Source organism: Pempheris klunzingeri, chromosome 16 (assembly GCF_042242105.1).
Source record: "Pempheris klunzingeri isolate RE-2024b chromosome 16, fPemKlu1.hap1, whole genome shotgun sequence".
NCBI lineage: Eukaryota > Metazoa > Chordata > Actinopteri > Acropomatiformes > Pempheridae > Pempheris > Pempheris klunzingeri.
In genome coordinates, this window is record NC_092027.1 from 1,484,506 (window position 1) to 1,510,317 (window position 25,812).

Genomic DNA, 25,812 nt, shown 5'->3' on the forward strand with positions numbered 1-25,812 from the left:
AAAAGTTCATCTGGTTTTCGATGAAAATGTTCCAACCTCAGAGTCTCCTCACCTGCCAGCTTTGAGATGTGTGCCTCTTTTCCTCTCCCTCTTTCTTGGAAAACGGCTTTTTACAGCGCAAAAAGCCAGCGCAGTAATCCTGAAATATGTGTAGTCTTCTGTTTTAAAATGATGCCGCCACAGGAATGTACTACTACTACTACTACTACTAGCAAGTGAGACTGTAGTTTGAGAGCATCTGTTTTTGTTTTTCTGTAGGAACATGATTTTAGGTTTAATTGTTGTTATTATTGCACTGCTAAATGTTACATAAATCCTCAAAATGGATTCACAAGGACCAATTAGTGAGCTTTAAAGTGACTGACAAGTTCAAAAAGGCATATAAAGCAGCTTCTGTTGGATTATATAGACTTGAGTATAATCGGTAAACCTGACAGCGAGTCATTTACATGTGCATTAGTATCCCAGCTCTGATTATTCAGGTCCCTGCGTACGTGATTCTCACAGTATCGGAGGTTTCTGATCATCAGAGCGCCAAAACCACTTCGTCAGGGCGGAGATCAGCTCACGTAAAAGGAGTCAGGGGGTCTGTGCCGATACGGAAAAACCCAACATGCAACAACACATTAACCACGTGAAAATAACGTGCTGCTGACGTGCTGTCAGTGTGACAGAGATCAGCCGGCTCCGTGCCGACAACACGCTAACGGCACATTAATTGCGTGTGGATGTGGGGGGGGCACAGAGTTTAAGAGGCCCCAGTGGGCTCAGTGTGTTAGTGTGTAGTGGAGGTCTATAGTGTGTGTGTGCTAGTTAGTCAGTGTGTTAGTGTGTAGTGGAGGTCTATAGTGTGTGTGTGCTAGTTAGTCAGTGTGTTAGTGTGTAGTGGAGGTCTATAGTGTGTGTGTGCTAGTTAGTCAGTGTGTCAGTGTGTAGTGGAGGTCTATAGTGTGTGTGTGCTAGTTAGTCAGTGTGTTAGTGTGTAGTGGAGGTCTATAGTGTGTGTGTGCTAGTTAGTCAGTGTGTTAGTGTGTAGTGGAGGTCTATAGTGTGTGTGTGTGCTAGTTAGTCAGTGTGTCAGTGTGTAGTGGAGGTCTATAGTGTGTGTGTGTTAGTTAGTCAGTGTGTCAGTGTGTAGTGGAGGTCTATAGTGTGTGTGTGCTAGTTAGTCAGTGTGTTAGTGTGTAGTGGAGGTCTATAGTGTGTGTGTGTGTGTGTGTGTTAGTCAGTGTGTTAGTGTGTAGTGGAGGTCTATAGTGTGTGTGTGTGTGTTAGTCAGTGTGTTAGTGTGTAGTGGAGGTCTATAGTGTGTGTGTGTGTGTGTGTTAGTCAGTGTGTTAGTGTGTAGTGGAGGTCTATAGTGTGTGTGTGCTAGTTAGTCAGTGTGTCAGTGTGTAGTGGAGGTCTATAGTGTGTGTGTGTGTTAGTCAGTGTGTTAGTGTGTAGTGGAGGTCTATAGTGTGTGTGTGTGTGTGTGTGTTAGTCAGTGTGTTAGTGTGTAGTGGAGGTCTATAGTGTGTGTGTGCTAGTTAGTCAGTGTGTTAGTGTGTAGTGGAGGTCTATAGTGTGTGTGTGTGTGTGTGTGTTAGTCAGTGTGTTAGTGTGTAGTGGAGGTCTATAGTGTGTGTGTGCTAGTTAGTCAGTGTGTTAGTGTGTAGTGGAGGTCTATAGTGTGTGTGTGTTAGTTAGTCAGTGTGTTAGTGTGTAGTGGAGGTCTATAGTGTGTGTGTGCTAGTTAGTCAGTGTGTTAGTGTGTAGTGGAGGTCTATAGTGTGTGTGTGTGTGTGTGTGTTAGTCAGTGTGTTAGTGTGTAGTGGAGGTCTATAGTGTGTGTGTGTGTGTGTGTGTTAGTCAGTGTGTTAGTGTGTAGTGGAGGTCTATAGTGTGTGTGTGTTAGTTAGTCAGTGTGTCAGTGTGTAGTGGAGGTCTATAGTGTGTGTGTGCTAGTTAGTCAGTGTGTCAGTGTGTAGTGGAGGTCTATAGTGTGTGTGTGCTAGTTAGTCAGTGTGTTAGTGTGTAGTGGAGGTCTATAGTGTGTGTGTGTGTGTGTGTGTTAGTCAGTGTGTTAGTGTGTAGTGGAGGTCTATAGTGTGTGTGTGCTAGTTAGTCAGTGTGTTAGTGTGTAGTGGAGGTCTATAGTGTGTGTGTGTGCTAGTTAGTCAGTGTGTCAGTGTGTAGTGGAGGTCTATAGTGTGTGTGTGCTAGTTAGTCAGTGTGTTAGTGTGTAGTGGAGGTCTATAGTGTGTGTGTGTGTTAGTCAGTGTGTTAGTGTGTAGTGGAGGTCTATAGTGTGTGTGTGTGTGTGTGTGTTAGTCAGTGTGTTAGTGTGTAGTGGAGGTCTATAGTGTGTGTGTGTTAGTTAGTCAGTGTGTCAGTGTGTAGTGGAGGTCTATAGTGTGTGTGTGTGTGTGTGTGTTAGTCAGTGTGTCAGTGTGTAGTGGAGGTCTATAGTGTGTGTGTGTTAGTTAGTCAGTGTGTCAGTGTGTAGTGGAGGTCTATAGTGTGTGTGTGCTAGTTAGTCAGTGTGTCAGTGTGTAGTGGAGGTCTATAGTGTGTGTGTGTGTGCTAGTTAGTCAGTGTGTTAGTGTGTAGTGGAGGTCTATAGTGTGTTACTCTGGTTTATAGACATATGAAGTTATCCTGGTTTAGCTGAGGTTGGACAGATTTTAGGGATCTGAAGAATCTGAAGATCCTGCAGATCATTTAGACTACAGAGTTCACAGCGTTAAGAAATCAGGGATCATCAGTTATGTGGAGCACTCCAGTTCTCCATTTGGAGCGATGAACATCATCGGCAGCAGATGAGATCCGCTGTAGGTGAAAAAGTAATAGCTGTCTGCTCGGCTAATGTGTAAGCTGAAGTGTTAATTAGAGGAAACTATCAGTCAGTAACATGTGTCCGTCACTGGGCTGCTCTGATCCAGCTGATCACCATCTCCAGGACAAGGCCCCAGTTAAACTTTGATTCAGATCAATATTTCAAGCCTTTCCACTTAGAAGTGTTTTAGTCAGGCCTCCAGATTTAGAAGTTTAGGGTGAACAAACTTGTTATTTACACCTACAGTTATTATAACATTAATCCAGCCGTCCTTCACAGACCAGTTAAAGCAGATTAAACTCAGTTTATTCTTTAAGTTTTAGTTATTTATTACTGCAGCTACTTGCAGATGTCGAGAGCTAATTAGATAAGGATTCTACCAAGCCCCAACCCTATACACCATCACCTTACCTCCATTATTCACCATTTTTTAGCTCCGTGTTTGGTCTCCACCAGCTCCTGCATCCACCAGAGTCTGTCTGCTGTTTGGTGCCGAGCAGGAAGTGAACCTGAGACCAAAACCAAAGCTGGGAGCTAAAAGAGGCTGAAAAAGCTGAGTGAGAGAGTTGAGTGAAAGCTCTTTCTCTGCTTGATCCATTTGTAATAGAAAAAATAGTGGTTTGTTCAACTTTAATTCAATTTGTGAGCATGTGATCATCAGTGAAGCGTCTGCAGTGAGACGGTTGTTAATAGTTTCTGTCTTACATGGAAACTGTGACTAAACAAGATGAAGGCCAGAGAAGTAATAACATCTGTTTCTGATGAAAAGGGGATGTTATTTCCAACATCGTTCCTCCTTCGAGGAATTCCAACAAATGATGTTAACGACTCCGTTGAACTTGTCAAACGTCTGAGCAGCGCCTGGTCGTCCAACACGCTGCTGTGGACGGACGGACGGACGGACGGGTGTCACCGTGTGAGTGAGCAGAAACGTCCTGTTTGCAGAGAAGGAGAACAAAGCCGAACGCTTCAGTGTCTCAGCTGCACACTTTGTGATTTAAGCTGATGAAGTATTTGCAGCTGTGCGTTAAACTTTCATGTTACAGTTCAAACTTAAATAACTTTTCCAGTCTGCCGTTGTTTCCGGGCAGAGTGAGTGTGTGTGTGTGTGTGTGTGTGTGTGTGTGACCTTCGACCTGTTCGTGTTGGTTAAGTTGTTTGTTTGAGGGGTTTATTCTCACATCTAGTGTCTCGGGATCAGAGCTTCGGAGGTAAATTGGCGATTTGAGTGACCTCGACATGCTTTTAGACAGTCAACATCAAATAAATTGTACCATATTAACTTCACTTTTGCTCCTAATGAAATCACTATTTTCTCCCTTCGATATTAAAGTAATTTGTTTCAGGGCCAGCAGCTATTAATTTTTTTCCATTTCCTCTGGGCTTGATGTGACATTTCTGAACAAATGATAATTAGCTGTACCGTACAATTCAGTTTGTGAGAAAGGTTGAAAAAATGTTGCGCCGTTCACGGTCGACCTTGCCTGTTCTCCCCGTCGGCCTCTGGACGTACACACCTCCCATTAGACGGCATTTTGGTGCTCCAAACCTGTTGTTAAAGCTGTTTAAATCCAACCCACAGTCACCGCTCACTTCCTACTTCCTCTCTCTCCGAGCTGAACCACGACAGACTCCATCTGTGTCGCTTATTTTACATTTCAATTCAAGTCCTTTGGTCCTATTTTCCCCCTTCAGCTCCTCTCTTTTGAATTATGACACAATTATTTCCTAATTGTCAAATGTCCTGTTTCATTAGCAGAATTATGTTTTATTTTTGTTAGTAATTTGCAGATAGATGTGCCGTAGTTTAGATGTGACGGTGAAGACGACTCCCCATTGAGCCCACTTTGCTTTGTGCTTTGCAGTGTGTGATTTAAGACATCGCGCCGTCCTCATGGAAGCAAAAGAGGCGTCAGATTTAACAGCATCAGCGCCTGGTGGCGTCACGTCCGGCTTCACGCTCTGCTTTAGACAGATGGCGAGGAAGAAAAAGTGTCCCGCCTTGAAAAGGAAGTGTGTTTTAGTGTGTTTTAAAGGAAAAACCTTTGAGGAGAAAGAACTCCTGTCAAACCAAATCGAGCAGCCAATGAGTGACGGGAGATTTTTTATGCATATCAACACAAAACCAAACCATCGCTCACTAAAACCTGATGTCACCGGCTGAATTGCTGAAACAATTTCGGCCTTCAGACGTCACGCAAATGTTGCTTTGGAGTACCTCATTAGTCGAATGCTACATAACCTTGATGGTTCAACGGCGTCCAAACTGTCCTGTAAAAGCTGTAAATGCCAAAAAATGAATCTTAAAAAGAGAGAAATTGTTTCCTTTTTGTCCAGAGGAGGGAGGAACAAAAGAGGAAGAGAAGAAGAGATGTTCAGATGGTTTAGAGTGACGTATTAAACCTGGAGGTTAAATAAAATAAAAGTTATAACAATGATAAGAAAAGAAAAAAGATTTTTGAGACTGTTTTAGTCCCTGACTGAATCATCTCCGCCGTCACAGTCACATCCTCTTCGTTTGTCCTGTTATCCAACAAACACACCAAAAACAGCCAAAGAGGCCGGCGGAGGCAGCCGGCGGTGTCGGCGTGTTTGGGTGGAGTTTTCCTTTTCTTATCGGCCTCCGTCAGAACATCAAAACAGACTTTTATTGATAGGAAAATGTTGCAGACGTTCCCAGCCATCTTGTTTGGAGCGTGTGAGTTAGTGTGAGGAGCATATAACTCATCCGCCATCTTGTTTAGAGTGTGTGCGTGTGTGTGTGTGTGTGTGTGTGTGTGAGTTTTTGGCTGTCGTCGAGGTGTGTGTGTGTGTGTGTGTGTGTGTGTGTGTGTGTACATTTCAGCGTGAGTACGAGGAGTCGGCACTGTAAAGCTGCTCGTCTCGCCGCAGCCAATGTCAACAGCCGAGCGCATAACTTCCCATGAGCCTTTTCCCCTAGAAGGTAACTGGAAGACTGCTCTGCTAGTCCGGCTCCATACGACTCTGTGTGTGTGTGTGTGTGTGTGTGTGTGTGTGTGTGTGTGTGTGTGTGTGTGTGTGTGTGTTTTTACACCCATTCGTCAGTGACATGCTGGGTGTGTGTGTGTGTGTGTGTGTGAGCGTGCATGCTGTGTGTTGTAGCACTCATGGGTGTGTGTTTACATGCTGTGTGTGTTTTTAGCCCATCATTTGTTACTCTGTGTGTGTGTGTGTGTGTGTGTGTGTGAGAGAGTGTGTGTGTGGGTGTGTGTGTGTGAGAGAGTGTGTGTGTGTCTTTACATGCATGCTGTTGTCTTGCTGGTTTGTACTCATGGGGGCATTTCTTCACGCTGTGTGTGCTTGTGTGTGTGTGTGTGTGTGTGTGCTTGTGTGTGTGTGTTTTGGTTTTAATGCACATGCACACACAGCGTGAAGTCACACACACACACACACACACACACACACACACACAGCATGACAGCGTGCTCACACATTACACACAGTGTGTCTTTGTGTAAAAAGTAGCACATACCAGCACAGGTACTGTATGTGTGTATCTGTTGGTTTAGTGTGTGTTTGTGTGTGTGTGTGTGTGTGTGTGTGTGTGTGTGTGTGTAGCGGAGCGCAGTAGAGCAGAGTGGCGGGTCTAATGCGATTACGTCCCTTGTCTCCGTGCAGAACTGATAAGGTATTAGAGGGCGGGCCGTGATGAGATTTAAATTAATTCAGCCTCCATTCAAATTCACCATGAGATGAGCTGCTCCATTATTTGGCCTTCCAGCCCAACACTTCTCCCTCCTTCCATCCCTCCTTTTCTCTCCCCCTCCGTCTTCATCCTCCCCCTTCTGTCTCTTACTCCTGTTTTACTCTTACTCACCTCCTTTCTTCTTCCCCTCCTCGTAATCCCTCTTCCCCTCCTCCTCCTCCTCCTCCTCCTCCTCATCATCATCCCCTTCCCTCCTCTCTTTCCTCACCCAGCCCTCTTTTTCTTTTACTTTATCCAGTGACATGCGGCACCTCCTTCCATTTTCCCCCCCATTTGGATTATATCCTCAGTCTCTCTCTCCTCACCTCCTCCTTCCCTTAACTCCTCACTCAAATTTGATCCACCCTCCTCCCTTCCCTCCTTTCTTCTTCCCTTCAATCCCTTCTTCTTCTTCCTTCCTCTTCCAATCCGAATCATCTCCTCTTTACATCCATTCATCCGTATAACTTCTCTTCCTCCGTTCCATTTCTCATCTCCTCCCTCCCTCCCTTTCACTCATCCTCTCCTCCTCTCCTTACCTTCCTTCCTTCTTCCTTACCTCCTTCTTGTCTCTCTTAATCCCTTCCTCCTGCACATCCCTCCATTCCTTCCTTCCTTCCTTCCTCGGTTTCTCTCCCACCTACCGCCACCTCATCTCTTTCTTTCCTCTGCTCTGTCCTTACTTCCTCCCCTCCTTTCCTCCCTTATCTCCCCCCCTGCTGCCCACCACCCACGCCCACCCAGTCCCTTCCTTCCCTCCTTCCACTGGTGTAGCTCTTCTTTAACAAAACATTTAACCAAATGGAGTAAAGCTTAGCCTATTAGAATGGGCAGCTTATCGTGAGTGTGTGTGTGTGTGTGTGTGGGTGTGTTTCCGTGTGTGGGTGTGTTTCCGTGTGTGTGTGTGTTTCCGTGTGTGTGTGTGTGTGTGTTTCCATGTGTGTGTGTGGGTGTGTTTCCATGTGTGTGTGTGCATCCCTGCGTGCTTCCCATTGCTCGTGCATGCATATTAATGTGTACATGCTTGTGTTTTTCAATGCCTCCCTGTGTTTGTCTGTGTGTGTGTGTCTGTGTGTGTGTGTGTGTGTGTCTGTGTGTGTGTGTCTGTGTGTTTGTCAGTGTGTGTGTGTGTGTGTGTGTGATTAAAACCAGCCCCCGTTCAGGCCGTCCTCTGCTGTGCACAGCCTGCCGTTTTCGGCCAAAATTACACAAACCGCTCAGTAAATAAAGTCAGTCAGTGAGTCTCGGTAACAGCCGGCGTTACACTCCACGTTCGAAGAGACTCAGCAGGTTGTTGTAGATTCTTTTTCTTTTTTCTTTTTTTTACAGCTTCAGTGAAAATATTCCAAATTATTGCATCAGGAATTTGGCTCATAGTTCTCCACCTTTGTTTTTTTTAATTTCAGCGGAGGGGTCAGAGGTCACGGGGTCCTGCAGGACGCTCTGCAGAGTTTGACGCACGATGCGTAGCAGCTATTGAACCTCTGACCTTCCAGCATCAGCGTGACAGGCAGCGTTCATTCTCGGCCTAAAATTAGTTTTTCCCCAAATTTCGGCTTAATTTTGGAGGGATTGGCTGCGACAATTAGTAAATGACTTCATTTGCATATTCATAATCACTTTATTTTGATTAAAAACGCTGCAGCAAGCCCAAACTGCCAGAGCGAGCACGAGGAAACCCTCACAGACACCCCCCCCCCCCCCCCCCCCCAACAACCCCGAGCACCAGAATCCAGGCAGCAGAAACCTGAAAGAGCTCATCAGCACAAACACCTGGAAATTAAACATTTCCAGAGCAGGTTAACGGCCTCATTACGGAGAACACCAGGTACTGCTGTTCTCCTGGAACCACAAAACAAACTGTGCTTTCAGAGAGCGTTAACCTCATTAACCTGAGCCTGAGTCACGACAAACACACTGTATTTTAATTTTGTCAAGAAAAGTCTGTCTGAGAAGATGCAGACGATACGTAAAGGATTTTTACAATTTCTACTTTGAGGTGTCTCTAAGGGGAAGATGGGATCCTTGTGAGGAATAACCAGGGTCGAGGTTCAAAGGTCCCTGTGTGCTTCACCTCTGAACACGCCCAGCGCCACCGTCACAGTGCGGTGGAGGCTCGCTGTGAAGCCGATGAAGACCCTCAGATATTAAATCTCCAGCTCTGCGTTGCTTCTTCTGTCGCTGGGAATGCAGAGAAAATCATCTGCAATATTCGATGTCCGCTCCGTCTGCCGAGGACGACGAGAAGCTCCACAGCTGCTACAAGTGGACCCAGTGGTGAGATTGATTTAGTGGGCGTTCATGTCTGTCGGGGACGGGGTCGTGTATGCAAACAGTGCGGCTGCTTACGGTGCCTCATCATCATCATCATCATCATCAGTCAGCACAGGAGAGGCAGCTAATTCAAAATCAGAACACTTCTGGAGCTTTAACTCCCTTTCTGAAAACATTCAGGACTCTCCACACACTGAGTGAGTGTTTTTGAGTGTAATTGCTCTTTAAGGTGGCCTTTAAGTGACGCAGCTGAGCCCTTTTTTCTTTTGGAGCTTAAATCTCAGAGCTCCTGTGGCCTGTGCGAAGGTTTATTTATTCAGTTTTTAATGTTATTATGGCTGGATGCAGGTCAGTGTGTCATTCATAGCTCTGTCCTTTAACGTTCAGCTGGCAAAAAAAAAAAAAAAACAGCCACAAGCGTGTTTTTGTTGGCCTTTATCCCAAAAACAGGTCAGAGGGTGAGTTTCCAAAGCCACCTGTAGAGGAAATGAAGTCATCTGTATTGATAATCCCCTCGGTCGGCCCCCTGCGGACGTGTTATGGTCAGTTTTTGTTATGTGACTGTTAAAATCTCACTGAGTGGCCCTTTAATGATGGAGTTCCCTGCAGTGCTGAATCTGACCCAGCTGATTTAAGTTTATTCCGCCGTAAGAATCGGCTGCCTGGGTGTCCACAGCTGCTGCAGTCGGTTCGCTCGATAGGCGATCACCACAACAAGGATCCGGGACTCTGGTTCTAATTTGGTGAAGCGGAGTTTGGTTCTAATGACGTCAGCTGTTCGGAAACATTAAGAGCAGACTTCCAACTGAGGCCCGAACACCTGAACGCTCACGCTTGTTTTTGAAGAAGTCTGGTTCCCACAACAGATCTGGAACAACAAATGTGTCAAAGAACGCAAAGAGCGTCCGGTGACGTCAGTGAAGAGTCAGAGCTTTACGTCAGAGCTGAAACTATCACAGGATTCATACTCAGTCGCTGACGTAAGAATCCCAAATATTCCCTCTAATCTTCACCTCATGTGATGGTTAACAGAATATTTTAGGTTTACGACTGTTATTTGGACAAAACTCGACATTTGGAGGCGTCACGTCGACCCTCAGGGGACTGTGATGGACAGCTTCAGCCTTTTCTTACATTTTGTAGATAATTTAATTGAGAAACTAAATGGCAGACAGGCCTGCAGCTACTGATTATCTCCAAGATATTCAATCCACTGTGATATAAAACAGGAAAAAGCCTTAAATGTTTGGCATCTTTGCTTGGAAATAAATTAATTAATTGTTTCAGCTATAATAATGAAAGGAAGAGTTTCCATCCTGGTTTGTTTCTCTTTTCGAGTGTCGACCAAAGTCCCTCCTGAGGTTCTGAATAACTTGTTTCTGAAGCTTTCTACTAAATCTAATGACCTTCCTCCAGATTCTCCCCGACACTATTCTTAAATATGAAAAACATTTTTTCTGCTTTCTGTCCTTTTTTTTTTGTGCTGCTTTCTTTTTTTCGGCACCAAAATCTTCTGTGAAGCTTTGAAAACTTTCAAGCACCAAAGTTGCACCACGAGTGTGATCATTAATCTCCTCCTTTGATCAGATAGACGCCGATTTAAATCCGAGCGTCAGACGGAGGCGGCGGCGGCGTTTCACACTTGTGTCCTTCGGTTTATTTGGAACGAAACGAGCAGAAAGGTGCAGCATCCCTCAAAGAATATGGCACCAAACCTGAGGGGAGCTAGTAGCAAAGTATATTTTCATGATAGCTGCTAAACTTTTGTCTGGTGTGTATCTCTGAGTGTGTGTGAGGGCCTGAGTGCTTCCTCCTGTCATCACATCAGGTGTTTGCTATGAGCAGGAGGAGCAGCCCGCTAGATTAAAGTATAATGAGGATAAAACTGAGTGAAAAACACCAAGTGTGTGTGTCTGTGTGTGTGTTGTGTCACCAACCTCATGTTTCATAATTTGTCTTCCTCCTTCGCCTCTTCCTCCGTGTTCCCCGACAGCCCTCCCCCTCCACGGCTCTTTCTCCCCCAGCTCTCCCTCTCTGTTTCCTAATCGCTCTCCTCTCTCCGACGGTCCCAGCTCCCACCTCCAAATCAAAATAAGATCCGCTGAGATGCAGCTCCATGCCCCCGCTCACCGCCGATTATTTATTCTCCTTTCATTTTCTTTATTTAACCTTGATTTCCCCTGGTTAGTTGGTGGAGATTGAGTGGGGAGCGTGGAGAGGGGTGGTCCAGCGGTTGGAGCCCCCCCCTGTACGGACACAACCCCTCGCTCAAGTGCCCCTCAGCCAGGCGGTGAATACCTACTTTGACCTCTGGCAGAACAGCAGCAGCACGCTCGGCTGCAGTGGGGATGATGAAGAAAGTTTGCAGAATAATGAAAAGCGAGTCTCAGAAATGAAGAATAAAAGTACAGGGGGGGGGGAGAGAAGACTAGACGAGGGAGACGACAGACAAACACGTAAAGCTTCTTCAGAAATCAATGCAATCGGAGCATCTGCAATATCCGATTGGTTCATACTCGAATTAACAATATTCAGAATATTTCAGCATGAAATAATCCTAATATTACCATGGAAACGGAGCGTAGGCAGGCTGCAGAAGCACAAGAGTAAACAAGATAAGGTGTGTGCGAGCCTTGGCATCCGGGCTAATCTCGGGCACGCATCTCTCTCAGGTTTCTCATAAGCGAGATAAGAGCTTGTCCAAGTTATTGCCAATGAGACGCAGCCAATCAAAATAAAAAAGCACCTGAGTGTCTCAGGTGATGATTGGATATTGATGCGAGTTAACGCGGCTCGCGGTCTGCAACCTGTTGACACGCAAGTTGAAGTTTTTCTGAAAATGTCTGGAAAATTAACTCCATTCGTTCCGAGTCTTGAAATGTTCCGATTTTCAATCGACACACACGAGTCGTTTTCCAATTTCATTATGAATGATTGATGAGGGTGTGAATCATCGGCTTTTTGTTTGGTTTGTTTTAAATTCACATCTCTAAACTCCTTTAAAAGGGGAGCAAACAGTGATTATTTTTTATTATTTTTGGGGATAAACTTTACTTTGGCAGCAGCTTGTTTGGCTTTAAGAGACAGATAGAAGAGAGCGCCCCCTACAGAAGCCTCAAAGGCATCACATTACCGCCAAGGCTGTTTATTGACGGCTGATTTCTGACAGGTGGAGGGTCAGAAAACATTAAGAAATGATTTAAAGAAGAAGTGAGCCCTGAGGGTTACGTCTTTAGGACGATACAAAATGATTGTATTGATAACGTACAGGGAGCCAGTTAAACGAACCCCCGACATGGTGATGAAGGAGCCCGACGTGAGGAAGAGGGGCCTTGAATCATCCTGAAGGGGTTAATTTTACAATAATGACGCCACCTGCTGCACATCATCGAGCTTATTACGCAGCTTCTTTCAAAAGAAATCAACAATTTGACACAAAATCTAAGTGATTTTATTGATTTAAAAGTAATTTTTAATGCTAAATCCTAAATGCTTCTTCTTGTTTGTTTTAACACCAGACTGAACGCTGATAATTCTGGATGATTCTTTAAAACCTTGGATCATGTTCACAGACTGTCTTCTTAAATTGTTTCCACAATATCCGCACATGGCAACTGTGGTACGACTCAGTTTTGGCAATTAAGCCGAGGAACTTCGTGTCAAACTAAGTTTCATCTGAGCGAGAGTGATTTTACCTCCTCGGGCACTTCCTAGAAGCGCAAAATACAGAAGCCCTTCGACACACATACAATATTTAACAATGGACTTTTGTGGGAAACAATTGCAGCTTTCAGATTTATGTCACTAAGCGCCTCAGGCTTCTGGGTCATGCTTGAATTTGTCCAGACTCCACTCGTAAAAGCTGAAGATGTTTGTCACAGTCGCTCCAAACCGGTCTGAGGCTCATTTGATTGGCGAGATGTTTGAATCTCAGCGCCACAAGATAGATTCCTCAAACCATCACAGCCAAATCTGAGCTTCACTCAGAGCTAAAACCTGAAAGAAGTCTCTCCGTGCAGGTGATCCAGCTCACATTCCTTCTCTTGTCATGTGGTCGTCGTCCATTAGCTGTGTGGCCGTGATCCGCCTCAGGTCCCGACCCACAGCGTCGTGAAGGCAGCCATAAAAGACGGAGTGGAAATAGAGAAACGTGGAAGAATAAATGTGGTCTGGAGCAAAGCACTGTGACTGATAAAAGTTTATTAGAAGTCCTTTTGTGGAGTCCTGAGCTCCTTTTCTTTTTTCCTCAGCAGGGCTCCCTCCACAACCGGCTTCAGAAATTTTTCTTGGCAGGCCGTAAAGGCCCTGTGAGGCAGCATTACAGCCCATGTGACAGTAAAACCCTCCACAGAAACCAATACTAATGGAATTCTCTTCGGCGAGGTGGCCCATCCTGCCTATTCAGAGGAAGAGGAGGAAGCCTTTTCTTCCTCCCCCCACTCACCGCCAAAGAATGCATTACACGCCCAGCAGTGCTTTTATACGCTCAAGTGCCATTTCTGGACGGTTATTTACATTTACATTTGCATTTGAGGCGGTCTTAGCCTCACAATGAGAGCGGCGGTAGACCGAGCGTCAGTTCCTCGAACAGCACAAATAAGCAGAAAACCCTGAGCGAGCTTGTCAGCTTGTGGGTGAAAAAGAAGAGACAGACAGCTGGTTTGTTTTAGGTGATGACGGTAAACGTGATTGGTTGTATCTTGGAAGTTGTAGATAAACGAACCGGAGCCTGGTTTCTGTCTGAGAAGTTGACTTTTCCTGACCTGACCTGAACTGCTCGTAGTGGCATCCATCAAATGCTTAAAATGCAGCAGAAGCATGCGGACGGCTGAGCGTTAAGCCCGAGTTGTGTGACAGTTGAGAGCTGCTGTTTTTGCAGCCTTCACTCCTCTGGTTTCATCCTTTCCACCAGATGTTGCACCTGTGTGCAGGGATTTACTCCCATTCAGCCACAGGAGCATTAGCGAGGTCCCACGCTGGTGTTTGGCGATAAGACCCGGCTCTCGGTTCATCCTAAAGGTGCTGGATGGGGATCAGGTCGCTCTGGCTCCGTGCAGGCCAGCCGTCCACACCGAGCTCCCCGTGGGGCTGGCTCGTGTTGGGACTGAAAATGTTCTTGTTGCATCCATCTCTCAAAACCTTCATAGTAAATAACTCCTTTTTTAAAAAGGTTTCAGTGTTTTGGTTTCTTGATAGTTCTGATTTTGTCTGCAACTTCTTGTGCTGCTTTGCTTTGTCCCCAAAAGAGGTCTGCAGCCTCACCAGCGTACGTAGAGGTGAGTGGATAAAATGATGTGCTTCATGTGCTTGATGCAGGGGAATAGTCCAGAGAAGAGGGCCAGTACAACACGCTTCAGCCCTCACTTGGCTGTTTTATGTGTTTACTTTGAGTGCAGCAGGAATAACGAGACATCTCTACTTGTGCAGCACGACGTTGGGGTGACAGTCATGATTATTGGTTTCAAATCGCATCAGAACTCAATATTGTGACACTGCGTTTAAACTCCAAGCAGAAGCCGTTTAAAGCATCTCCAGCCAGTATCTTAAGTACAAATGAAGAAACCAGAAGTTCCCTGAGACTAGACTGTGCAGCTCTCTGTGGATATAAAAACACATTAGCACCACCACTATATGCTGTGTAAAGTAACTGAAATGCCTGGAGAATAATCTTCGGTGTAAACTGCAGGCCGCCTATGGCTCAGCTTATCCTATAAAAGAGAGGCCAAAAATAAAAAGATTTTTTTTTATTTATTTTTAAATAGAAAGTTCTAAGTCCTTTCACTAAATCCCCATAAGGGATTTAACTTGTCATTAAAATGTGCCATTTGGTGGAACCTTTTATCCAAAGCGCCTTACAGGACCCTGAGTGCATACGTTATTAGTAATAGTTACCCCGGCTGGCCCACAGTTTGTGCAGCTAGCTGAAAATCGAAAGTGCCTTTTTTCACATGTTCTTACCTTTTGGGAAAACTCCTCTAAATAACACAACCGTACCTGTGCACCTTATTTATGCACCGTGCATGTAAACCACCATCAGTTATTCCTTAAGGTGGTAAATGCACCACTGGACGTAGCTTACAGCTGTGCAGCGTTAGCATTGATTCTGCCACCATGTGAGCACTGAGTTTACCGTCACTGAACATGACGTAGGCTCAAGTCTGCGCTCGAAGTTAATGGTAACGTTAAAGCTTGACTGTTACTGGTACCATTGACCGGTATAAAGACGTGGAGCCTTTAAACCTGCATGGAGGGGGCGACTCCACTGGCTCCAAACAGAAGTCTGATTGGATGGAAGTCAATGAGAGAATGAGCCGACTTCTCCTTTTTCATTTTCCTGATGAGTTTCTGGTCTCAGTTTCTACTTTACAGTTTATTTAGTAGATTATGGTCCATTTAGAGGAAGATACGCCAGGAAGAGAGGGGCGGGGCTACCTGCTCACTCACCAATCAGAGGAGGGTCATGTCTAAACCTAACCAATTAGAGGCAGGGGAGAAAAAATCAAGCGTTAAAGCCCATTTTAAATAATAGCCAAACAATGTAATTACAACCAGTCGGCGTGAAATGACCCGTTTCACCATCAGAATTTGATCCATTCAGTCTGATAACACTTGGAAAGTCTAGAAGAGCTGCACGATTAAAATTATCTTTAAATTAGCCGAGGGCTAACAGGAAGTTAGCCGGCTCAGCGGGGCCCGAGGTGTGAGGGAGATCTGGGTTCTTTTACACCCAGGAAGTCGAACTGTTTTGGCTTCACGTGCCACTGAGCAACTTTCACAGGAAATGAACGGAGCCTCCAACGGTGTATCCGGGTCTCCTCTGGCTCCAAAAAGCCAAGATGGCGTCTCCCAAAATGCCGAACTCGAGGCTTCAGAACAGCGGGCGACGCCACGGTGGCCTCGTCCATGCGTTCTAAATCAGTGTCGGCACGAATGCTAAAGTGTTAGCTTAAAGTTTCCAGTAGCATTGATGCCAGTGCTGAAGCGTTAGCATAGAGTCTGCAGCCAGTCTGCAGCCAGTCTGCTGGAACACTGCGATCCAGTGGGGAGGGGGGGGGGGGGGGGTCTGTCTCCTTAAAACACAAGTATTTCTGTTCCTTTAACACGTTTTTGTTTTTTCCATCATGACATCTGCTGCTAACCGACGTGAAGTCGAGGCCGTGAGGCGGCGCAGTGACTGTTAGCATGGACGGGCTGCACTGACCTATATACAGCTGAATATAAGTCTGTGTCGGAGCACACAGTCTCCCAGGCTTATAGCAGCTCATGGCTGGATGGAGGCGGCGCTGTGTTAGCTGAGGACACCGCACACACACACACACACACACACACACACACACACCACGTGGACACACACACATTCACATATGGAAACGCTCATGCACGCGTACGCTCAGAAATATATACACGTGATGTGAGGACACACACACACACACACACGCACACACACGCACACACACACACACACACACACACACACACGAGAGGCGAAATCAGACACGCTACATACGACTAGCGCACACACACACACACACACACACACACACACATATATATATACACACATGCAAATGGAAACACACACACAGATGACGACACATTAGAGGAGGCGTAGACGCGTATAGACATATAAACACACATGAAGACACCTGTACACACACACACAGATGTACACACACACACACAGATGTACACACACACACACACACACACACTGATGTACACACACACACACACACACACACACAGATGTACACACACACAGATGTACACACACACACACACACACACACACACACACACTGATGTACACACACACACACACACACACACACACACACACAGATGTACACACACACACACACACACACACACACACACACACACACAGATGTACACACACACACACACACACACACAGATGTACACACACACACACACACACACACAGATGTACACACAGCGACTACCTCATGCATGTTTTATTGACCTGACTCGCTCCCTTTCTGCACCTCCTCTGTCTCGCCTCCTCTCATCACTCTCTCTATACGTCCGTGAACCTCTGTCTTCGTCTCCTCCTCCGCCGCTCGTCATCCTCCCCTCCTTTGTCTTTCCTCTTTTTCTCTCCTCCGTCTCTCCTCCGTCTCTCCCTCTTTCACCTCCTTTGTCCTCCTCTGACCTCTCCAGAACAGATCAACCTGACAGGCTCGGAGGAGACGAGACTCCTCGAACTTTCCTTCCTCTCCTCCCTCCTCCCTATCTTTCCTCCCTCCTCCTTATCTGTCCTTCCTCTCCTCCCTCCTCCTCATCTCTCCTCCCTCCTCCTTATCTCTCCTTCCTCTCCTCCCTCCCTATCTTTCCTCCCTCCTCCTTATCTGTCCTTCCTCTCCTCCCTCCTCCTCATCTCTCCTCCCTCCTCCTCATCTCTCCTTCCTCGTCCTTATCTCTCCTTCCTCTCCTTCCTCCTCCCTCTTCCTCATCTGTCCTCCCTCCTCCTTATCTCTCCTTCCTCTCCTCCCTGCTCCTTATCTCTCCTCCCTCCTCCTCATCTCTCCTTCCTCTCCTCCCTCCTCCTTATCTGTCCTTCCTCTCCTCCCTCTTCCTTTATTCTCCTTCCTCTCCTCCCTCTTCCTCACCCCCCATCTCTCCTTCCTCCTCCCTCCTCCTCATCTGCCCTTCCCCTCCTCTCTCCTCCTCATCTCTCCTTCCTCTCCTCCCCCCTCCTTATCTCTCCTTCCTCTCCCCCCTCCTCCTTATCTCTCCTTCCTCTCCTCCCTCCTCCTCTTCTCCTTCCTCTCCTTCTCCTTATGCCTCTTATCTCTCCATCTTTCTTTTTATCTCTCCTCCCTCTCCTCCTCTTCATTGTCTGTTTTCTCTTCTCCTTCCTCCTCCTTTGCCCTTGTCTCTCCTTCCTCTCCTCCTCATGCCTCTTATCTCTCCTCCCTCTCCTCCTCATCTCTCCTCCCTCTCCTCCCTCTCCTCCCTCCTCATCATCTCTCCTTCCTCTCCTCCTCATGCCTCTTATCTCTCCTCCCTCTCCTCGCTCTTCCTTATGTCTCCTTCCTCTCCTCCTTTTCCTCTTCACCCCTTCCTCTTATTCCCTGATCCTCCTCTCTCCTCCTCCCTCCTCATCTCTCCTCATCTCTCCCCTGTTTTCTCCTCCCTCTTCCTTGTCTCTCCTCCCTCTCCTCCTCTTCATTATCTGTTTTCTCTTCTCCTTCCTCCTCCTTTGCCCTTGTCTCTTTTTCCTCTCCTCCCTTTCCTCTTCATCCTCTCTCCTCCTCCCCTTCTCATCATTTCTCCTCTCTCCTTTCTCTTTATCTCTTTCCTGTTTTCACCTCCTCCCTCCTCCCTCTCCATTTCCCTCATCACTTCTTCTCTCTCCCCCTCTGTCTTTATCTTCCTCTCCTCCTCCTTTCTCCTCACCTTCCTGTCCTTTCTTCTTCTCTTTTCTTTCTTTCATCCCTCCCTAATCTCTTCTTTTTACCCTCCCAGTGGACTCCTCTGTTTCTCCTTCTCTCCCACCTCTCCTCCTTTCTCCTTCCCTCTCTTCTTTCCTATTATCTTCCTCCTTTTGCTTCACCCATCCGTCCTCAATAATTTACCTCTTTTCATCATCTCATTTTCTCCTCTTTTATCCTACCTCTCCTTTTATCCTCCTTTCCTTTGCTCATCCCTCTTTTCTTATCTCTCCTTCCTTCTCCTCCTCTCTCGAGGAGCTCCTTCCTCTCCTTTATCCATCCATCATCTCTTTTCTCACCTCCTCCGTCCTCCCCCTCCTCTCTTTCTCTCTCTCCTCTCATCTTTTATCTTTTCTCTCCTTCCCCTAAATTCTCGTTTATTTTCTTTTTCTCTTGTTTTCGTCTCCCATCTGTCCTCCTCCCTGTTTTCTCTCCTCCATCCTAATCCTCCTTTTGTCCTCACCTCCCTCCACCTTCTCTCCCTCATTTCTCCTGTCGCTCCTCTCCTCCCCTCCCTCTTCCTCCTCCTTTTCCCGTCACATTTCCCTTCTTTTTTCCTCCTCGCTCCTCTCCTCTTGTCACCTTCTCACCTTCTCTCCTAAATCCTCGCCTCCTCCCCACCTCGTCTCCTTTCTCCCTTTTCCTTTGTCTTCTCCTCTCCTCACGCTCCCTCTCTCCTTACCTCCTCCTCACCTGCCCCCTGACCTCCTCCTCCTCTTCCTCACCTCTCCCTGACCTTCTCTCCTCCACCTCTCTCCTCCTCCACCACTCGCCACCTGTTCCTCCTCCTTCCGTGCTCACACTTCTCCTCCCCTCCATCCTCTGCTCCCTCCTGACCTCCTCTCTCCACCTCTCTCCACCTCTCCTCCTCCCTCCTCCTCCTCTCTCTTGTCGCCTCTTGTGTTATTTCTTTTTTCTCCTCCCCTCCCCTGTCTCCCCCTCCTGACCTCTCCTCTCACTCTCTTTTTCTCACTCTCGTCCCCTCTCCTCCCTCCTGACCTCCCTCCTCCTCACCTCCTCCCCCCCCTCCTCTCCTAATTAGCACCTGAGCATACAGGCCTGGTTAATATTCGGCGGCGAGGCGCTGCAGCGGCAGAAGGGCACCTCGCCGTCTCTCCTGCGCTGCTGTTGCCATGGTAACGCCATGGAAATGAAGCACCGCTTTCTCTGTCTCTATCTCTCTCTGTCTCTTTCCTAATTTTTTTGCCCCACCCTCCACCCTCTCCGCCTCCCCTCCTCCTCCCCTCCTCCTCCTCCCCTCCTCCACCCTCTTCCCCCCTTCACTTTTTAATGAGTCACTGCATCCATTAAATTTTAGGATGGAGGGATGGCAGGGGAGTCATGAGGGCACGGCGCCGTGCTCCGAGACACAAAACTCAAATTTAAGGGGTGACTAAAAGTTTTTATTCCAAAGCCAAAAGTCGGTGTTTGTAAAAAATGTAAAACCACAGCGAGTCGTGATTATTTATCTGTTGCTCTGATAGATTTTTGGGATTTGTCGCTGCGTCCAAGGACGGCGTTATTTTTAATTCATTTGTTTTGCTTTTCTGACAGAGTTCGCTCACGTGTGTGTGTGTGTGTGTGTGTGTGTGTGTGTGTGTGTGTGTGTGTGTGTGTGTGTGTTTGTGTGGGGCTTTTGGGGGTGTTTGGACGGAGGCCTCGGCCTTGATAAAGTTCTTTAAAGCTGCTAATTGTATTTCATTCATATTTCATGGTCACTGGGGGCAGACAGTTTGCCAAGGGAGGATTGATCTATTGAATATTAGGTGTGTGTGTGTGTGTGTGTGTGTGTGTGTGAGTGAGTGTGTGTTGCATTCCTAAACCATGGCCACGTGAAGCCAGTGGCTGTTTGTGTGACTGTGTGTGTCTTGCATTCGTCCGTCATGACAGCTGGAGGTCATAGAGATTGTGTGTGTGTGTCTGTGTGTGTGTGTGTGTGTGAGTCAGCATATTTGTGTGGCGCTTCATAGATATTCATACAGCGTGCATGTGTGTGTGTGTGTGCGTGTGTGTGTGTGTGTGTGTGTGCATGTGTGTGTGTGTGTGGTTTGAACCAAAGCAGCACCATGTGTAAAACATGATTTTTAGGTGTTTCACTTCAGTGTGTTGTGGCGTCGTGACCTCCCTGTAGTGTGTGTGTGTGTGTGTGTGTGTGTGTGTGTGTGATTACTATCAGTATCTACTCCTAAGATGCAGCGTCACACACTCTTCAGATATCTGACTTCTGCTTTCCGACAGTTTTCCGTTGCTGTCTGCTTTTATTTATGTAAATGTCAACAGAATCACGGCTGAAATGAAAGTTAATATGAAAATGAAATTAAAATGACATTCAGGCGTCATCGCCTCATCGACGGCAGACGTATAATGTCAGACGGCAGGTGACACCGGAGGAGGAAAAACCCTTATTTTATAAAACCAAAGTTGGCATTAAAGAAAATAAAATGTTTTCACACAATAAGGACTTTTGTTCTGAGATGAAACGGATCATTATGAGTCATTCATTTACAGGCTGGTTTTGCTTTTATTTTGGCAGCAAGAGGCGACAGGAAGTGAAGGATGTTAATGATCACACTCGAACGTTGTCGGCGTGTGAACTCACCAGGACGCCGCGACGCTCCAATTAACAAATAACGAGTAAATGTTCCCCCGATGTGTTTCAGGACAATTCACACGTCATTAATTTACGTTTTTACCTCCGTTATTTGGTTTCCACTCATTTCCCTTCTCACCATCGAGTGTTCGGCTGTAAGTTTACGGTTATATATTATAAATTAGAGTGAAATGACGGCTGCGTGCTGCGACGTCAGCGGTGCGATAAAGCGGCTTTAGATTTACTGTTTAAACTTTAAAAGTGATGCAGCTCAATAGCAATTTTCTGAAAAATCATAATTTGGTTATATATTACAAACTTTTCCTTGAAAAAAAGAAAAAATTCTATTATCAAAATAGTGGGAGATTAATTTTCTGTTGATTGATTCATCATTTCAGCTCTAATATTAAGTGTGTGTATGTGTGGAAATTGTGCTAAAACACCAATGTTGCCTTTCTGATGGTGCCAGATATAATTCTGTAAAATTCTGTTGAACACCACCAAGATAATTATCTACAGCAGTAAGAAATAATTAATCGTCTTTCCATCATTTACAGTTTTTCCGTCTCCGTTCGAGTAGTCGTAGCCGCCGGTGTGTTCGCTCACACATGCAGAGTGAAAGGAGAGAAGACAGACATCAGTGTTGGAGGCATGAATAGGTTGATTGATGTCATTCATATTCGACCTTGAGATACTCAACGATTCAAGAGTTTGGCCAACTAGACGCTCGTCGTCGGCGCGAGGCTGAGAGCGGCGCTCCAATTATCCAGCCAATCACCCAGAACCTAAAACCGTCTCAAGGTTCTCTGCCAATGAAAAGCCAGCTTTGTTCTCATCCGCACATCAGCGTGCCTCACAAGATCCATCAGTCACTGAGCTCTGCTGCCATTTAACGCTTCCAGGTTATCTAATGCTTAAAGTGCTGTTCGGCCTTGGTCTGTGGTTCCCAACGTGGGGCACCGGGACCCAACTGGGGTCCTTACAGGGCTGCGAGAGGGTCCTCAGAGAGAAGCACACGGCCCCTGCCGACTGTCTGCCGGTCGGTGTTATTGACGGGAACAAGAGAAGTTTCCTCTTCTTTTGACTGGTGAATTTAACCCTTTAACCTCCTCACCAAGAAAAAAGCAATGAAAACATTTATTCTTTATATATTTTATTTCCTTGGGGCACTAATTACAAAAATCAATGTCTTTTTAAGAACAGACCCCACATTTTTTGAAATATTGTCCTCTACCAAACGGTTGAGATGTCGTAAGTAAAACATGTTTTCAATAAGATATAGTGAGTCAAAATGTGCTCGACCATATGGTTGAGCAGAAGGTTAAAGGGTTAGTGAGGTTAAACTCATTGGGCCTAGAGAATCTTAATTAAATAGAAAAACGTTAAGGATCCATGTATTAAAAGAGAAAACAAACATAAATCAAGTGTGGCCACTCAGAAAAGGCTCTTTTATGATATAATTCTTAACACTCTTGGTGTAGTTTAGTAATTCAGTAACTACTTGAAGGATTTCTCTCTCTCTCTTGAGCTCCAGTTCACTTCAGTCATTAAAACATGAAAAGTTAGAGGCTTCACACTCCTCACAGGAGACCTCAGCACACGTCCTGCACTGGCTCTGGTTTCACTGTCCGTCACTGTCAGTAAAATCACCCCTGGCGTTTTTTCACTAAACATCTTCTCTCCTGTTTCCCTCCCAGCGCTCCTCTTCCATTTTCCTCCACATGTGGAGGTGGGATAAGGTGGAATTACTCTGTTGTTGTACGACAGTCTTACTGAACGTGCTTGCGAGTGTAGAAACTGATCAGCGTCGGATTTCGGTCTGATGTCACCAATACAACAACATGTCTCATCACTAAACGGGGGACTAACGTCTTACAGGCAGTAGACAGTATAATTGTGTTCTTGTGTTTCCAATCACCACAGATCATGAGCGACCGACTGAGCGTGTGCTGTGGAGTTGTTGTCTTCGACAGACGTGCGTTGGCGTCTGAGCTCGGCGAAGCTGCGTTGACTTTTCATCCTAAAGGTGGCGCTAGAGGAAAGCTGACAAAATATAATCAAATTATCAAAAGGCGCTTGAGTAAAACAATCGTATTTGATTTTGTCGATATCACCCAGACTTACTTAGAGCCCCGTTAGGACGGATTATCTTTCAGGAGGGAGTTATTTCTCTGCCAGAGTGTTTCTGTCTGTAATTTAAGTCCCATGTCAGTAATTCATACAGACTGCAGTTACCAGTAGAAATCCAGGCCTCGTTTCTCTCCTGTAAAAGGGCCAGCTGAAATAACCTGAGGTAAAACTAGTCATGACGTCCTTTCGGTAGGTTTCGCAGAACTCTTATATAACACGAGTGAGATTTGGATCTCTATAAGCTTTAGAGGAAGCTGCTGGAAATAGCCTGGCACTCTCAGAAGAGCTGGGTCATACTACCAGCTGTGTTAATGATGCATTAGCACCACGAGGTGCCCACACAAAGGCATCCTTTGATCAATCATTTAGCATCCCCACACACATTTATATTGAAACACACACACACACACACACACACACATGCAGTTGGCAGTTTCTGTGCATGATGACTGTGTGCCTGAGGAGGGGGGTCACGGGGACTCTGAAACCAGGACGCTTTTAGTTTCCAGGCGACACCGCCTTAAAAGAAAGTGGCTTCGTAACCTTCAGTCGTTCCTTCAGTCCCAGTCGTGTGCATGTTACCGTCCTGTCCTGCATTCGCTTCACTTTGCACGATGTTTTGCTCAAGGGTGCATTAGCAAGTCAGGGGCCCCTCACGGAGGCTCACCTGGGCATCTCAGGTTCAGGGCTGCTGGATTGGTATCGGTGCCGATACTGACGGCCAGACGTGACCGTTCCACTTTAAACACAGTTTTCTCTTCTGCTCTGTTCATTAATGTGTTGAGAGAATGACTCGTCGTGCTTCCTTTACACTGCGGCACATTTCACTCGTGCATTAAAAGCATTTTAATGTAAAAGCAGTGGCAGGCTGTGAAGCTGTTGACAATTAGGACTTTTATTCACAAGCATCAGTATGAACCTGAAAAAAATAGAAATGAAAACAGGAAATAATGAAATGTTTGAGCTGTAATGACCCGTTTTATTCAAAATGCACAAAATGGAAGAACAAGCGACTATTATTGTCTCCTTATCGTCCAACAGGGGGCGCAGTGCTCGGCCGCGTTAACCCGTCAGTAAGTAGTGAACTGAGTTGGTTCATAAAAATGGTATGGACGCTGTGATGGTAACCAACAAAACAACAGTGGAGCAATTATACAACTGGGTCGTCCCTCAATCAGAAGGTCGGGGGGGTCAACATGTTGAAGTGTCCTTGGGCAAGACACTGAACCCCAATTTGCTCCTGAAGCAGCTTCAGTGTGTGAATGAGTATGTGGTTCTCTGGTTCCTATGGATCCTGTTCCTGGTTCTGCTGATGTGGTTCTCCATCAGCCAATGGATGTGCGTCCACAGCCTGTCCGTCCTTGGGAGCTGGATCTCTCCTTCACTGTGGTGCTCCCGGAGGTTTCTCTTCTCCCACTGGGTTTTTTGAGTTTGTCCTTCCAGAAGAAGGAGGGTCATAAAGGGCAGGTGATGCCTCGGACCGATCCATCGGCCTCATCGACTGCTGGACTCTTTATTAGATTGTGTATTAGTTGTGATATTGGGCTATACAAATTGAATTGAATTGAATTGAAAGAAGTCTCCTCCTGTATGAATGACGTGTGAATGGGGTGAAGGATGTCATGTAAAGCTCTTTGAGTAGTTGAAATACAAATTCACTATATACGCTATACAAATACAGACCATCTACACCGACACACCGACACACTCATCCTCAGGTGCAGAGGCTCGTAAAAGAAAAAAGGCCATCGCCAATAAAACAGCAAGGTTTAATCTCGAGGATGTTCAGCCCGTGAAGGAAAATATTAAAATACTCTGAGAGAGAAGACAACAGATAGACGTCATGTGTTCTGTATCTACTGGATCTGCCGCAGAGTCTTAGGTTCTAATTAAAGTTTGCTCCGGCCTAAAGGATGGCGTATGAATGACCCAGCTCACAGTTTGGAAAGGACGGATCAGCGGACTCCTAAAGTCTGTGAGGTTTTTTTGGCTGCAGGATGACTTGGGAAGCTGCACGCCGCCCTAACTCAGATCCCCCAGTGGGCACAAGACGAGCATCGTTGGAAACTGTTTCCACTGGATCCTTTTCTGTGCCGAATTGTACATCGTCTCCCTCCCTGTGAGCCCTCGTCCCCTCCAGTTTGCCCTTGTTCCAGTAAAACGTCTTTAACCCCTCCTATTAGCACACTTGGCTCCTTCCGATCTTCCTTTCATTCTCCCAATTTGTCATTTCATTTCCCAAGATATCTCCTCATTACCTTCTTTTTTGAGTTGTTTTATGGCTTCCTCGACACCCTTTTCTCTCCGGTATGTCCTTGTTCGCAAACTGAATCGCCTACAGGGCAGTCAGAGAGATGGATGGATACAGTTTGTGGTTAGACTGATGGTTTGCTTTGCCCTTGATGGAGGAGAAAATCTGATATGTTTTTCCTCATCACTGTCTGTAAAACCTGCAATGAACCCTGCCTCACCCGGGCCGGTCCACTCGAGTTACTTTGGTGTCACTTTCAGTGGGGAGTTTTGGTGTCCCATCCTGATCCGAATTTGGTTTGGGGAGGGTTTGGAGGAGGAGTACCTGGGGGGGGGAGCTTCCCGTGGCGAAGAAATGATCATATAAAAGGGTAGTGAATGTCACAAGAGCCTAAACTTATTGGTGCTGGCAAGTCAGTGGCAGTGAAGGACAAAGGTTTGGTTGTGTCTCAGCTGAGGAACAAGTGATTTCACCTGCCCCTCCAGAGGAAAATTTGCTGCTTCTTGCAAATCACTATTGTCACTGCTGCATTTTCATTATTTTCTACATAATTACGGCCCGCCACAGAGCTCTGAACAATCCCCT